The following is a 12519-nucleotide window of genomic DNA, read 5'->3' as shown; positions in this document are numbered from 1 at the left end:
AAACGCGGGCAAACGGGTCACGGAGCAGCGGGGGAGGAAAAGCCCAGCCGCTCCAGGACACCCCGCTGCTGCCCTCCCCCGCCACGCCGGCGGCGCTAGAAGCCGAGCCGAGCCCCGGTAGGGAGCGGGGCGCCTGCCTGCCCACCGCGCACCGCCCGTCCTCACCTCCGTCCGCCCTCCACGCTTCGCCGGCCGCCTCGGCCCGTGCCACATAGCGGGCGGGCGGGCAGGAGGCCCCGCCTCGCCCGGGGAACCGCGTCCGCAGCCACCGCCTCTCCCCTCCCAGCACCCGCCCAGCCCGAGGGCCGGCCCGTTGCGGCTCGGCCGGCTGTTTCAGGATAGCAGGAATGGCTGTGGGGAGCCTGGGGAACCGGCCAGTGCTCACCGACCCCCGAGAGTGCGTGTCCACCCTGTGCAGCCGAGCTGGCCCTCATGGTGGCCCCCTTTGGGACATCTCCCCGAAGTTTGAGCTAGCCCTTCTTTCTCTGGCATCCACCCGCCTGCTTTAGCCACCACGTCTGGGTTTAGTTCTCCTTCAGGCTGTGATCCCGGAGTGGCGAGTTGACTTTGAAAGACATTGAGGTGCTGGAGTGAGTTCAGAGAAGGGCAACGAAGCCGGTGAGGGGTCTGGAGCACAAGTCTGATGAGGAGCAGCTGAGGGAACTGGGGCTGTTTAGCCTGGAGAAAAGGAGGCTGAGGGGAGACCTTATCAATCTCTGCAGCTACCTAAAAGGAGGTTGTAGCATGGAGGGGGTTGGTCCATTCCAAGTAACAAGTGATAGGACAAGAGGAGAAGGTCTCAAGCTGTGCCAGGGGAGGTTTAGATTGGATATTAGGAAAATTTCTTCACAGAAAGGGCTATCAGGCATAGGAACAGGCTGCTTAGTGAAGTGGTTGAGTCACCATCCCTGGAGGTGTTTAAAAGACGTGTAGATGCAGTGCTTAGGGACATGGTTTAGAGATGACATTAACAGTGCTAGACTCTATGATCTTAAAGGTCTTTTCTAACCAAAATGATTCTATGACTTCAGTGCTGTGTGGACAGCAGTTTTCCCTCAGGCTGTCCTCAGGGCTCACGGCAAGCCCTGACCAGGCTGGTCTTGGAAAGCACAAAAGCCCCATGGCCAGCTCAATGTGCCAGCTCTGCCATGGTGAGGAATAAAGCCCGTTTGGCAGCTTGGTGGGAGTGGCGATATTTAAAGTCTTCAAACAACCTTTCCATGCACTGTGGTGCATCCAGGACATGCTGGACATAACTGCACATGGCCTGGGGACCTGTGTAGCATAGGTGAAGCCAGTCCTTGGTGAATCCACCACCCCACTTGTGAAATGAGTATAGGGACCCCCACTTCTGCCTGGGATTTTCCAGGACAGACATGTGAGTGCCCAGTGTCACCATTCTCATATTCCATCGCCTGGAGTTGCTCAGCCTCTCTATTTGGAGCAGAGTTTTGTTTGCTTTCCATCATGTAAGTGTTTACCTTTGATCTGATTTGGTCAGCTGTCCCTTCTGCGGTGCCAGGGTATCACTTTTTCAGCTCAAACAATAGTTTATTCCTTCAGGGTTTGGTTAGTATCTCTATGTAGTTCTCATTCTTCAGTTTAATAGTGAAATTAAACACGTTTAAACATAAAAATGCAAATTTTTCCATACAGGGAGAAGTTTCTCTGGAATTGTTTCCTTGTCCAATAGTTTTCAATTAGTGTCTTCTCCCCCTTGAGTTTGCCTTCACCTCCTCCATTTTGGTTCCCATAAACTTACTTTTAGTCACTTCTCAGAGATATGACTGCAGGGTACTTGGAGTGATTGTTTATCCCCACCTCTATTTTTATTCAAGATCCACATGAATTAACTTTATTTTTGTTCCAGTTGAGGTAAATATCCATGTACATATGAATTATACAAATGTAATGTAAGAAGGAGCTTTGCCTTGGGGGTTGAACAGTTCCCAAACCAATGTGAAGGTACTGTTAACTTGTTAAGGGTTTGAAAAAATGAGGGAAGACATGTTGAAACTTATTGAACAGTAGAGGAGATCCTCTGTTCCTGACTCAGAGAACAATTACTGCTTCCCAAGTAGGAAGCTTGGGCTTTTGGGGGTAGAAGGGCTAGTTTTCTTCCCTCTTGGTTTCATTAACACTAATTAGAATAAAGGAAGGATTCTCATACTGGGCTTCCTTCATGTTGACAGTGTCAGGATGGAGAGCTGGACTGAGCCATAGACCTCTCAGAGAGGAAAGCTGTGAAATGTTTACCAGCTTACCCAATGATATAGAGGTCGAGAAGCCCATTTATGAACTGGATGGGTACATTTCTATTCCTGTTGCTGTGTGTGCTTCTAAGCCTTTGCAAGCTCTCACATCTATTTTAGCTATGCTAAATGCTTTAATCTGCCTTTGCCTTCACTGTTTTTGAGTCAAGGGTGGTGGTAAGGTGACTGGCTAATTTGGGGGAACTTCATTTGCTGTAGCAATCTTAAGAACAAAGATATTGAAGTGTTCTGTATATCTGCCCAATACTTTGTTGCACAACATCCAAAGGATAAAAGCAATGCTTCTAATTAAGCTGCACAAAGTTTGAAAATTGGTGATACAGGGGGTTCAGAGAAAGAGAAGTGTCTCCCAGTAGCAATGAGTAGGAAGCTCTCCACCATGTATCAAGAGAATAGGGAGCATGCCAGAAAACCAGCAGTTTCATGGAAGAGTAACACTTACATATTGGATGTATATAAAACTTGGTAGCTGTTGAAGATAAACTGGTCATTCATAGAATCCGGCACACATCACTATTTCCACAATTCTGATATCCCATATCTGTCATGACCACACTTTTAAAGTAAAAACCCAAAGTACTCTGGCACTCATTTTAGAGAAACTAATCACTCCAAACCAAAAGTACATTTCCAGCAGAACGCACGCAAGCGTCAGCACTGCCAAATTGTGATTCAGGAGCAAAGTATGCACTTTTCTCAGAGCAGAGCATGTTTCCTAGAGTTTCCTAAGACTGTTGTGAATGAATTGACCGTGAAACATCTTGTAAGACTCCAGTTAGAGAGGAGTACTTTTGCAAAATTTAGTTCTTGTTCCGCTGAAGAGCTGTTTTCCCAAGTGAGATTTGCAACCCAACCTGTTACCTCAATCACACAGTCAACTGTGTGAGTGTACCTAGCCACTGAGTTCACACGTAATTGGGAAAAACCTGTCATTGCTTCCGACTGAAGGGCTCTGGGGCATGTTTCAGGGCTCAGACCTCTGGGCCAATGCCAGGCTGCTGCTAGCGAGACTGCATTGTTCAGAAATCAGTCAGCGCCGAGAAGCCAGACAGAGGTTTGTGTCCTTCAGTAGCCTGGAGTAACTGGCCAGGGTGAACTTCAGAGCAACACAGTAAGTTGTTCTTGTTGGCCCTGAAAGGTACCAGCGGCTCTTGGCACGTCTATCACTGATGTTGGAAGTGATGACTATGTCACACTAGTTCATTCAAAGGCAGTCTGGTAATTCCACTGGAGCGCTCCACAGGGCTCATTGAACTTGTAGTTTAATATAGATTAATGTGGAAAGAAACACAAATTTATGCCAGAGAGCCTATTTATACTGAGTTAAATCTTGCTACAGCTTGCTACAGCACCAGAAGCTGTAGATCTTTAAAAACACAAGCCAGTTCTGAGTTTCCTACAGACTGAACACACCTGTTTTAGCACAACAAGACATCTTGTGCCCACCAAGTTCATAATTCCAAAAAAAAACTTGAATCTGGGGGTGGTCGATTTTCTGGTCAGCCAAGTCCGAAGTCCAAACCAAAAATGAGTAGCTATATATATCCTACTAGATCCTTTCCCTTAATGCACCATAATGCATCATAATAATGTTTTTAGTGGTACTCCTTCAAAAGCATATCAGGCCTATTTTGTACACATGACAGTAACTTGAAACATGCTTTCATGTATTGAGGCTCAGTCCGTCACACTGGCCAGCATTTCCACACAAAAGAGAGAGAGTTCATATTTGATCAGGTATATCTGTCTGCACTTAAAGCAAATTTATGCTGGGTAGAGCAACTGATCTCAAATTGATACTTTAAGGAAGTGAAAAACCTAAACATATCAGTTATCTCAAAAGACAGCTTTAATAAATGGAATCTCATTTAAAATAAAAATAGCTATTCAATTTTTCGTTTAAAAAAGCTAGAATACCTTTCACTAGTTCTACATGTTTCCATGTGCAACTGCTGCTTAAGTGGAGGAGGTCTCTGCAGTTACATGACTGCTACTGCAGCAATTAACCAGGAATGCATTCTGGGAACGCCTTCCCCATCCTGTCCATCCAGAACCACTATGGATTTCTTTACAGGATGCTTCTCTTCTATCATCTCTGTGACTCTTTTCCATGCCTCCTGAGAGAACTGCTGACAGTTGTTGGGGGTTTTTCCTTTCTGCCTTCAGCACACAGAAGATCTATAGCCTTGTTCATTTCCAATGTGACTAAGCAGGTCCAAAACCCTGCTTTTTTTTGGCTTTACCACATTACTTTTTAGGTAAATCAGCCATGCTTCTGTTACTGGCATTACTGAATAGTTCTGGTTTGAACCAAAGCAGTTTTCAAGGCAGATCCCGGAATGGCTTCAAGGCTATTGTTGGTCTTCTTAGGACTTCCTTGAGGTGGAGACAGCAAGTTGGCACTAACAATACTCATCAGAGCCAAAACAAGTGACAGCTTCCCCAGCCAGTAGGAGGAGAGTCATTGAAATGAAAATCAAGTTTCACAACTTGATATCTCTGCCTGACACACAGTCACCTCAAGATCTTATCCTGTTTTGTGGGTTAGAGCTCTTGGAGTCAGCAGAAGTGCAACTGAAATGGCTGTAATTAGTTTGCAGTGAGGTCTGTGAGATGGATGCACTGCTCTTTCCCTCATATGTAGCTACTGTGAATTTAACGTGTCCTCATCTGTAATGACTACGATCTATCTGCTCTCACAGAGCAGCTCTCTAACTTCTGGTATGGCAATTTGCTGTGTATAATGTGCTCTCAGAAATTATTCTTGAATGTGTTACAATAGAGGTCAACATGCTGAAAAGGAACCTGGAACTGTGAGCAAAGGAATCCTAGGTTTAGCCTTCTCACCCAGCCAGAAAGGGACAGCACACAATAAAATCGGGACAAACTACAATGGCTGCATGTTCAGTGCCTTGGTAGAATACCACTAAAATTACATGACCAAAAGCAACAAGATGAAGTAACAAAGTGGCCTGGGGAAACCTATACAATAATACGCTTCTTTAAATTGTTAGGAGAAAACAAAAAGGATGCACACAATTACAGCAGAACCTCAAATATGGTGTCTGAAAAAGAAAGGAAGAATCTTTAGGAGCAGTAACTTGTAGTAGACTAGGCTTAAGTTTGGGATCTCACCCTAGATCAGAAGGAAGGATTAGTTGCCTTAGAAGCATGTAGAAACGGATGTACTGCTGCTTTCTCCTACCACCTGTAAAACCTGTGGCCTCAGGACAGCATGGGACACAGGAAACAACATATTGAGCTACTTTTGCCTGGGCTATGACATTTCTTGCAGCAAAAAAGTGAGAAAATCAAAGTAGCACACATGTGGAAGATGATGTTCATGATAAGATAATTCTTTATCTGCAACAATTGATTTCCTGTGTCTGGAGCATGAACCATTTGCCTTTAGAAAATTATTTACTATCTTTCATAGATCTGAGCTCTAACTGGCTAGACATGAATCACTGTGTTAAGTGCTACCTCAAATGCCTCCAGAGACTAGGCAGAATACTGTGATTAACATTTTGCCAAGCAGTTGATTTTCTGTCTGCTGTACACATGTCCAGGGGTCCTGTGCTGGCATAGTCACTGAGTTCTTTCAAAAGCTTTGATTTTCCTATTTTCTCATCTTGTTTTTGCTAAAGTGCCACAACAAATAAGCAGTACTGCCAGTATTAGTAGTTTTTAATTGATTAATCATCAGAAACTTTGTGCACAAACTGAATAGGGATCCAAAGCTAGCCTAATTGCAAGGAAGTCTTAGAAAAAGCCCGAGTAGTCTGGGGTGGTGAACACAGCTGGAATTACATGCTCCCTCACTCAAAAATTTGATGCTCTCTGACTGCTTGAGGAAAATGGGTCATAAGTTATGCTTATTACTGCATTTTTATTTCTCTATTATTAACACATATCCACTGTTCTTTACTTTTTGTAAAGTCCAAAATGCAGTTCTTGACAGAGATTTTTCTTTCCAGCCACAGTGTACTCACCCTACAATAAACACGGGCTACAAAAAGAGGAGCCAAAGGCAAAGAGGAAGGACCACAGGAAGACTCAGTTTAGAAATAAGAAGAAACTGGATTTCAATCATCTAATAAGTGGTGCTTGTGGAGTGAAATGAACACGAACACTTTCAACAGGAGACTGCTATGACTGTATTGTGCCATTGCTTCTGCTCCGTAGCAGCATATTAGCTCTAATTAAGATTGATCTACCTTAAAAATGGGCAGATTTAAAGCCTGCGAGGCAGAGTTTCTTTGCCATTCCCACCCAAAACCAAAAGCTTACTGGTGACAGAGCCCTCTCTGTGGCATCCCTGTCATTCGTTTTAGCACATTTGTCGGGACACACCTATTTTCTCGGTAGGCCTTTAGTCATCAGCAGCATTCATAACACATAACACTACCCAGATGTTTTTGTTTCTTTCCTTTTCCTTCCACATGTTCTTCAAACAAAAATATTAGCTCAGACTTTGTAAGAGTAACCTTGCAATTCTTTCTCATCTTACCGCAAGACCAACTTATTATGGCACAACACCTTCTTCTAGATCCTATCCTTGTCTTACGGCCCTCAGTAGAAACTAAAAGAGTCTCCAGCTTTCTTGCTGCCAAGGTGTCACACCACACTCACCTCCTTAAATTTTCATTCTTCCCATTCCCCAGGGGTACATGTCACATTCCTCCTTGTAACCATTCTTTCAGGGCAAGCTCTTCAGGGCTTTCAGCTCCCAGGTCTCTCAGGCTTTCACAAAGCCTGACTTGAGCACTTAGGACCGAGTTCATCTCAGCAGATGATCCATCTGTGGTCAGCAAGAGTCACAGGGAGCAGTCTTCTGACCTGCTCCCCTCTGCTTGAAAATCATCTCAGCCATATAAATCTACCTGCACTGTGCATGTCTACACTGGAGAAGATTAATCCAGTCCTCAGACCTGCCTGAACAACCTGGAGCATTTCTAATATATTTAATGCATTGTTAATTAATTACTTATTTTATGATAATTCCTGTGATTAGATTGTGTTACAGAAGAGAAGAAAGACAATTTCCCTCATGGGTCCCATTATATTTTGAACTAATAATCTGTTTCTTGTTGCTTCCAAAATACCTGCAGGAGCTTATTTTGTTCTTGTGCTGAAACTATCCATTGCCTGAAGAGATGGAGTTCTCCTCAGCCAAAAGGAAGCAAACAGTAATGTGAAATACAGAAGTAGCTCACAAGCTGCTTTTCTGACAGGGAAACCTTTAAAAATTAGTTGGCAAATGATGACAGCAGTGTTATGCAATCCCAGCTCCCACTAACATTATGCTTTCTCCCTTGGAGATATTAATTCTGTGTGTTTTCATTGCTATAAAACACAACTGGACCACAGCTATAAATTGGGATTTTGGAGACAGGGGATAAAACAAACAAACAAACAAAACCCCACAACAACAAAACCCCACAATATTATTTTTTCAGCAGTCACGGGAATTTTTCTGCTGAATTTCATTAAATTGTCTTCAGTTTTCATATTGGCAGTCACTCAAGGACTATCTTGTTATGGGAGTAGAAGAAAAAATATTGTGTGTATCCTTTTGCCCAGCGAGTCACCTCTGTTCCCATGGTCCTTGCTTAACTGTGTTAGCAAATGGTCTGTGATATGAAACTTACATTAAAATTGTGGTGCTCTGTTCATTGGGTTATTGGGCTGTGGACAATATTTTGCTTGGATTTTGTTAATCAAAACCAGCTCTCCACCCACAGTAAATACAACTGCAGATGGCACAGTAAGCTGCTGTGTTCCAAAATAAATTATGTTCATTTTGAAATTCTTTGAATTCAAATGGTTTCCTTCTCTGGATTTCCATGTGCTCTTTTTGTTCTGTGTCATTTTTCTAGATTATGTATGAGTGCCCACAGAGATGGGTGCTATAGCAGTCATGATCACAACCTGTGGGACTTACCTGACCCATGGGTGTGTAAAGATGGTGCCCATGGGGTTCTCAGGATTCTACAGTACCAAAGGACAGAGAGGTCAGGGTTTCTGAGAACTTCTTTATTACAAATTAATACAAAACTACTATTAGTAAAAAGTGAATAAACATAAAGACACAAATACCAATATTAATATTTTCTACAAGTCACTACAAAATTACTGCTACAAAAGCAAGTATATACATATATTACAAGTGTAAAGCAAATATGTATTTATTAAAAGCTATTGCAGAATTCCAGCTAGTGAAGCAAGTACAAACTTACAAATTTCACCTGTATGCACAGTTTAAAATGTATTATGCAAGGTGTTACAGATATGACATTCACCAAACCACCTCCAAGAGTGGGGCTGATCAACGATGGAAGAAGTCTCACTTCAAAGATGACCTGTGTCATGGACTCTGAAGTCAGACAGGCATCCCCAGCAAGGGTCTGGTCTTTCCAGGACATCTCTTGTGAAAAGCTCTTGCAGAATAACTCTTGCAGAGAAGCTCATTTTGGATCGGTAGCAAGTTACTTTTTATAGCTTTTTGGCACAAATGCATTTTTGGTAGATACATAAGTGTGTGTAGGACATCATTTCTTGGAACAGTTGTTGCTGACCTCTGTTTTCCTGGAAGGTCAGTTTGTTATCACAGTTTCTGTGCTCTGCATCCAACAGGGCTTTTTTGTCCTGCCAACTACTCCTCATCGAGGAGTTTTCCACTCAGCTTATTAGGGATGTCTGGGGACTCTGGCTAAGGAGATATCCTTCTTTGTTGGTATGTTTATTGGGTCACCTTTGTGGCAGCTGCAGTCAAGTACATCAAATGGCAGAACTTCCATTCTACTGTGTGGTGGAGGATAAAGAGGAGCACACAAAGGCAAAAGGTATAAGAGGTGGAGTGTGAGGGATGTCCCCACCCTGACTGAGCAAATGTTACTTTGATCCAAGCATCTCCAACAAGTGGGCCTGACTGAAGTCAGCCTTGCCATGCAAACCTTGAGAACCGCGTTAGGCCATATCTTCTCAGGGACTAAGAAGTCTAGACCATGTCTAGACCAGGAGCTAACAATACCAGCCTGAGTTGGGACTGGACAAAACTAAAACCTGCCACAGCTGCACTCCTGCACATACGCCAAATGGGGGGTTTGATTACAAGTTGATCACTTTACACTATTCATATCTGTAGCCCCCCCAACCCACTGAGCTCTCCTGTACCACAGGAGGCTGCATGGCAGTGACATTTTACATTAGGCCTAAAAGTTAATTATGTGTTAGCAACATTTATATATATATATATCTATCTCCAGCTATAGCTTAATTATTAGGAGCGTAGTAAGTAGTAGAGTAAATGACTGCCCTCTAAATTATAATTTAAATAATTGTGAAATTATTGTTTAACTACTATTCAAATATTGCTTAATCACCATTTGATTGCCATTTAACTTTTTATCCAATCATTGATTAATTATCATTTGAGCATTGTTTAATCGTTAACCTTTTAGTTAACCCCACAACTATGACTTCTCTTGATAGTTCACCTGCAACAAGGTGGCACTTAGTCTGTATGAGGGAGATGAAACCAGTTATAAAGCCTCTCCAGGAAGAAGATTGGAAGATTTCTTTGAGTACATCAAATATTACAACTTATGGCTCCCACCAGGACTATCGTCCAGACCAACTTCCCAGGCTGTGGAGTCCAAAACCATGTCAAGCGTAGTGTCTTGCACAGATGGAGGGCATCATCCAGAGCACACAAGACCAAGCATGCACAGTACCTCCATATGCTCCTAGGTAAACTCAGAAGGTTATCTAGGGGCTGTCCAGAATGACAGACAAATTAATTTGTCTGTATGTACACTGTACTCATGGCCTTTACTGATATTGCTCTTTCACAGCTTTGTAAATACATTTTTATGCTAATACATTTACTAGGCATCATTTGCAACTAGCCAGCAATTATTAGACTCTTTTTCAAGTGTTTAATAACCAGTCAGAGATGGTTCAGCCTAAAACAGTGGTGTGCTGTTGTGGATGCCAACAACAGCAAACAGTTCCATTATGTTTCTCAGCCTTTTCCCAAAGTAAGTGACTTTTGAAAATGTCCTGAATGGCTTCAGTGTCAGCCAGGAACAATGAAAAGGGCTATCCATGCTACCTTGCCACCAAAACATGTCCCAAACTAGCATGGTCCACACAGACGCAGAATAGTTCTGTAATTTGCAGCAGCTTGTGTGCCTGGTTTAAACAAGTCATTGTCTGATGGGAGTAAATTACACATAATGAATGTCTTCTGATAATGCTTTCAAGAGGAAAATTAATGTGATAGATAAACAGTATTTGGGAAAAAAAAATAAAAATACAAAGGCTGAAGATGATTCAGTTGAACAAAGAGAACAAAGAGGTAAGGAAAGTGGGAACCATTTGGGGCTGTCGTAGGCTGTGGTTTCCTGAGAAGTTCTGGCTTTGATTTTGCTGTTTTAGTTTTTAAAGAAGCACAGCCCCTAAGAAGCATCCTGAGCCAGATGCCATCCATGTTGTTAATGCCAAACTTTTATTTCAATGAGCCAGATAGAGGCTTCTTACCTCTTTACAGTAAATCAGACAAAATACAAAATCTGAGGGTTTATTTCTATGCGCTAACATTCAAGGTAGTAAAACAACTAATCAACTTAACATTTAATGTTGATGAATTTAAAAGGTTAAGGTTAAACTTAAGAGCACATATTATATTAAACTACTTTCTTTTCATAGTATATCAAGTCAGTTCACACCCCAAGTACCAGGTTCCTATATTTCACAAGTTTTAGAAACAAAAGAAAACAATATATCCCGTATGCTTCCTGAGTTCAAATAATTCATAGTGACAACAGGTAAAAATCCTTCAAATCCTCCACTGCAGCCGAAGCTTTTTTTTTATGAGATGTCGGGCACAACAGAGGGTGATAGTGTAAGAAGTCTGTTACGAGGCCTTCTGCCTCCCAGCATCCTACCAGAAGAAACAGCTTCCTCTGAAACACCCAGACCTTTTTGCAGCAAAGTGTAGAGCTCAAGTCAGTGCTGTAGAAAGTAACAGTTGGAGATTCAAGTGCTGGAATCCCTTTAATTATATAACTTCCTGATTCTAGTGTCCCGTGCCTTTTTAGCAGAGTCTTACCATTCTATGTATTATTTATGATCGTCACTTTTATAATATTGCATCGTAGTTGTGTCTTGTCCCATTATTAAAAACAATGGGCAAACAGCTCTGATGTACACCTTTGCCCAAGAGAGCATGGAATACATGTAAAATTGAAGGATGTTACCAAGAAATTTTTATATGGGAGGACAAAGATGGCAATAACAATAAATGAGGACTCCCTCTATGGTCTTCCAAGGGAGAACACACAGTTTGTTCCAAGCCTCCTGTTCTGAAATATATCTGTTATGTTTTGATAATTTTAATTCCATAGAAAACATTAATACTACTATCCTGGCCTTTGTCTTAGGCCTTCAAAGCTCATCAGAAGAGAGAGATTTGTATAAAGAAGAGGAAAAATGGAGCAAGACCTGCATGGGTTAGGGATAAGCAGACAGCTACTTGAAAGAGATTGTAGTATGGTGATGAGTGAATGGTGAGAAAAGAGTTTGTATCAGCAGGGAGAAAGGAGTTGAATAAAGGAGGATGGGCCAGATTTCTGGAACTACATCAAGAAGACAAACTAAGAAAAGTGACATAACACACCATTATAAGCTATAGTAAGGCTGTGCTTGCAAGTAGAGAAAAGTTTCCTCATGATCGTCTGCGAAAGAGCAACTAAGAGTTTTAACAACAAGTTTGTAACAAGTGTTTGAATTGGAGTGCTAATTCAAGTCCATCATTCAAATGTCATTGGGCTGCCATGAAGGGGGGTGGAGTAGTATGGGTGGCAGCCACAGCTTTGACTGAGAGGTTAATCACTGTTTCACACACGAGGGAACTGGAGAGTGAAAAACGTGTCACTGAGCTTTGTTACTCTTCCCATTTCTTGTTCACTTCAATGGAGCTCTCTCTACTTGGGAACCAGGGTGTTAATTTTGTCTACATGAAGTATCAAAAAGCTGTTAAAAAATCAGGGGGACCAAGTGAGAGCAAATATTGTTTGAGGGGGGCTGACCTTATTTACAGGATCCGAAGCAGCTTAAAAGAGATGGTCATGGCTGTGGATTTGTTTGGAGGTTTTTTGTCTTTCCTTTTGCAAAGAAAGCTCAGGACAGGATGTAACCTCATATCTTCTGGTCAACTAGTTGCTTTCTTTCATTCAACAGT

The 12519-nt window shown here is 42.3% G+C and overlaps 1 protein-coding gene across 1 annotated transcript in view; it reads right to left on the bottom strand.

The window, feature by feature from the left end:
- Positions 1 to 269, bottom strand: part of LOC309435150 (uncharacterized protein) — a 54803-nt gene extending 54534 nt beyond the window's left edge. The window contains exon 1 of the mRNA XM_082043068.1: positions 166 to 269. The gene's annotated coding sequence lies outside the window, so the exon portion shown is untranslated. The remainder of the gene's footprint in view (positions 1 to 165) is intronic.
- Positions 270 to 12519: the final 12250 nt, after the last annotated feature.

This window comes from Streptopelia decaocto, assembly GCF_964273445.1.
Source record: "Streptopelia decaocto genome assembly, chromosome: 1".
In the NCBI taxonomy this organism is placed as follows: Eukaryota; Metazoa; Chordata; class Aves; order Columbiformes; family Columbidae; genus Streptopelia; species Streptopelia decaocto.
This window is presented reverse-complemented; position numbering and strand designations above follow the sequence as displayed.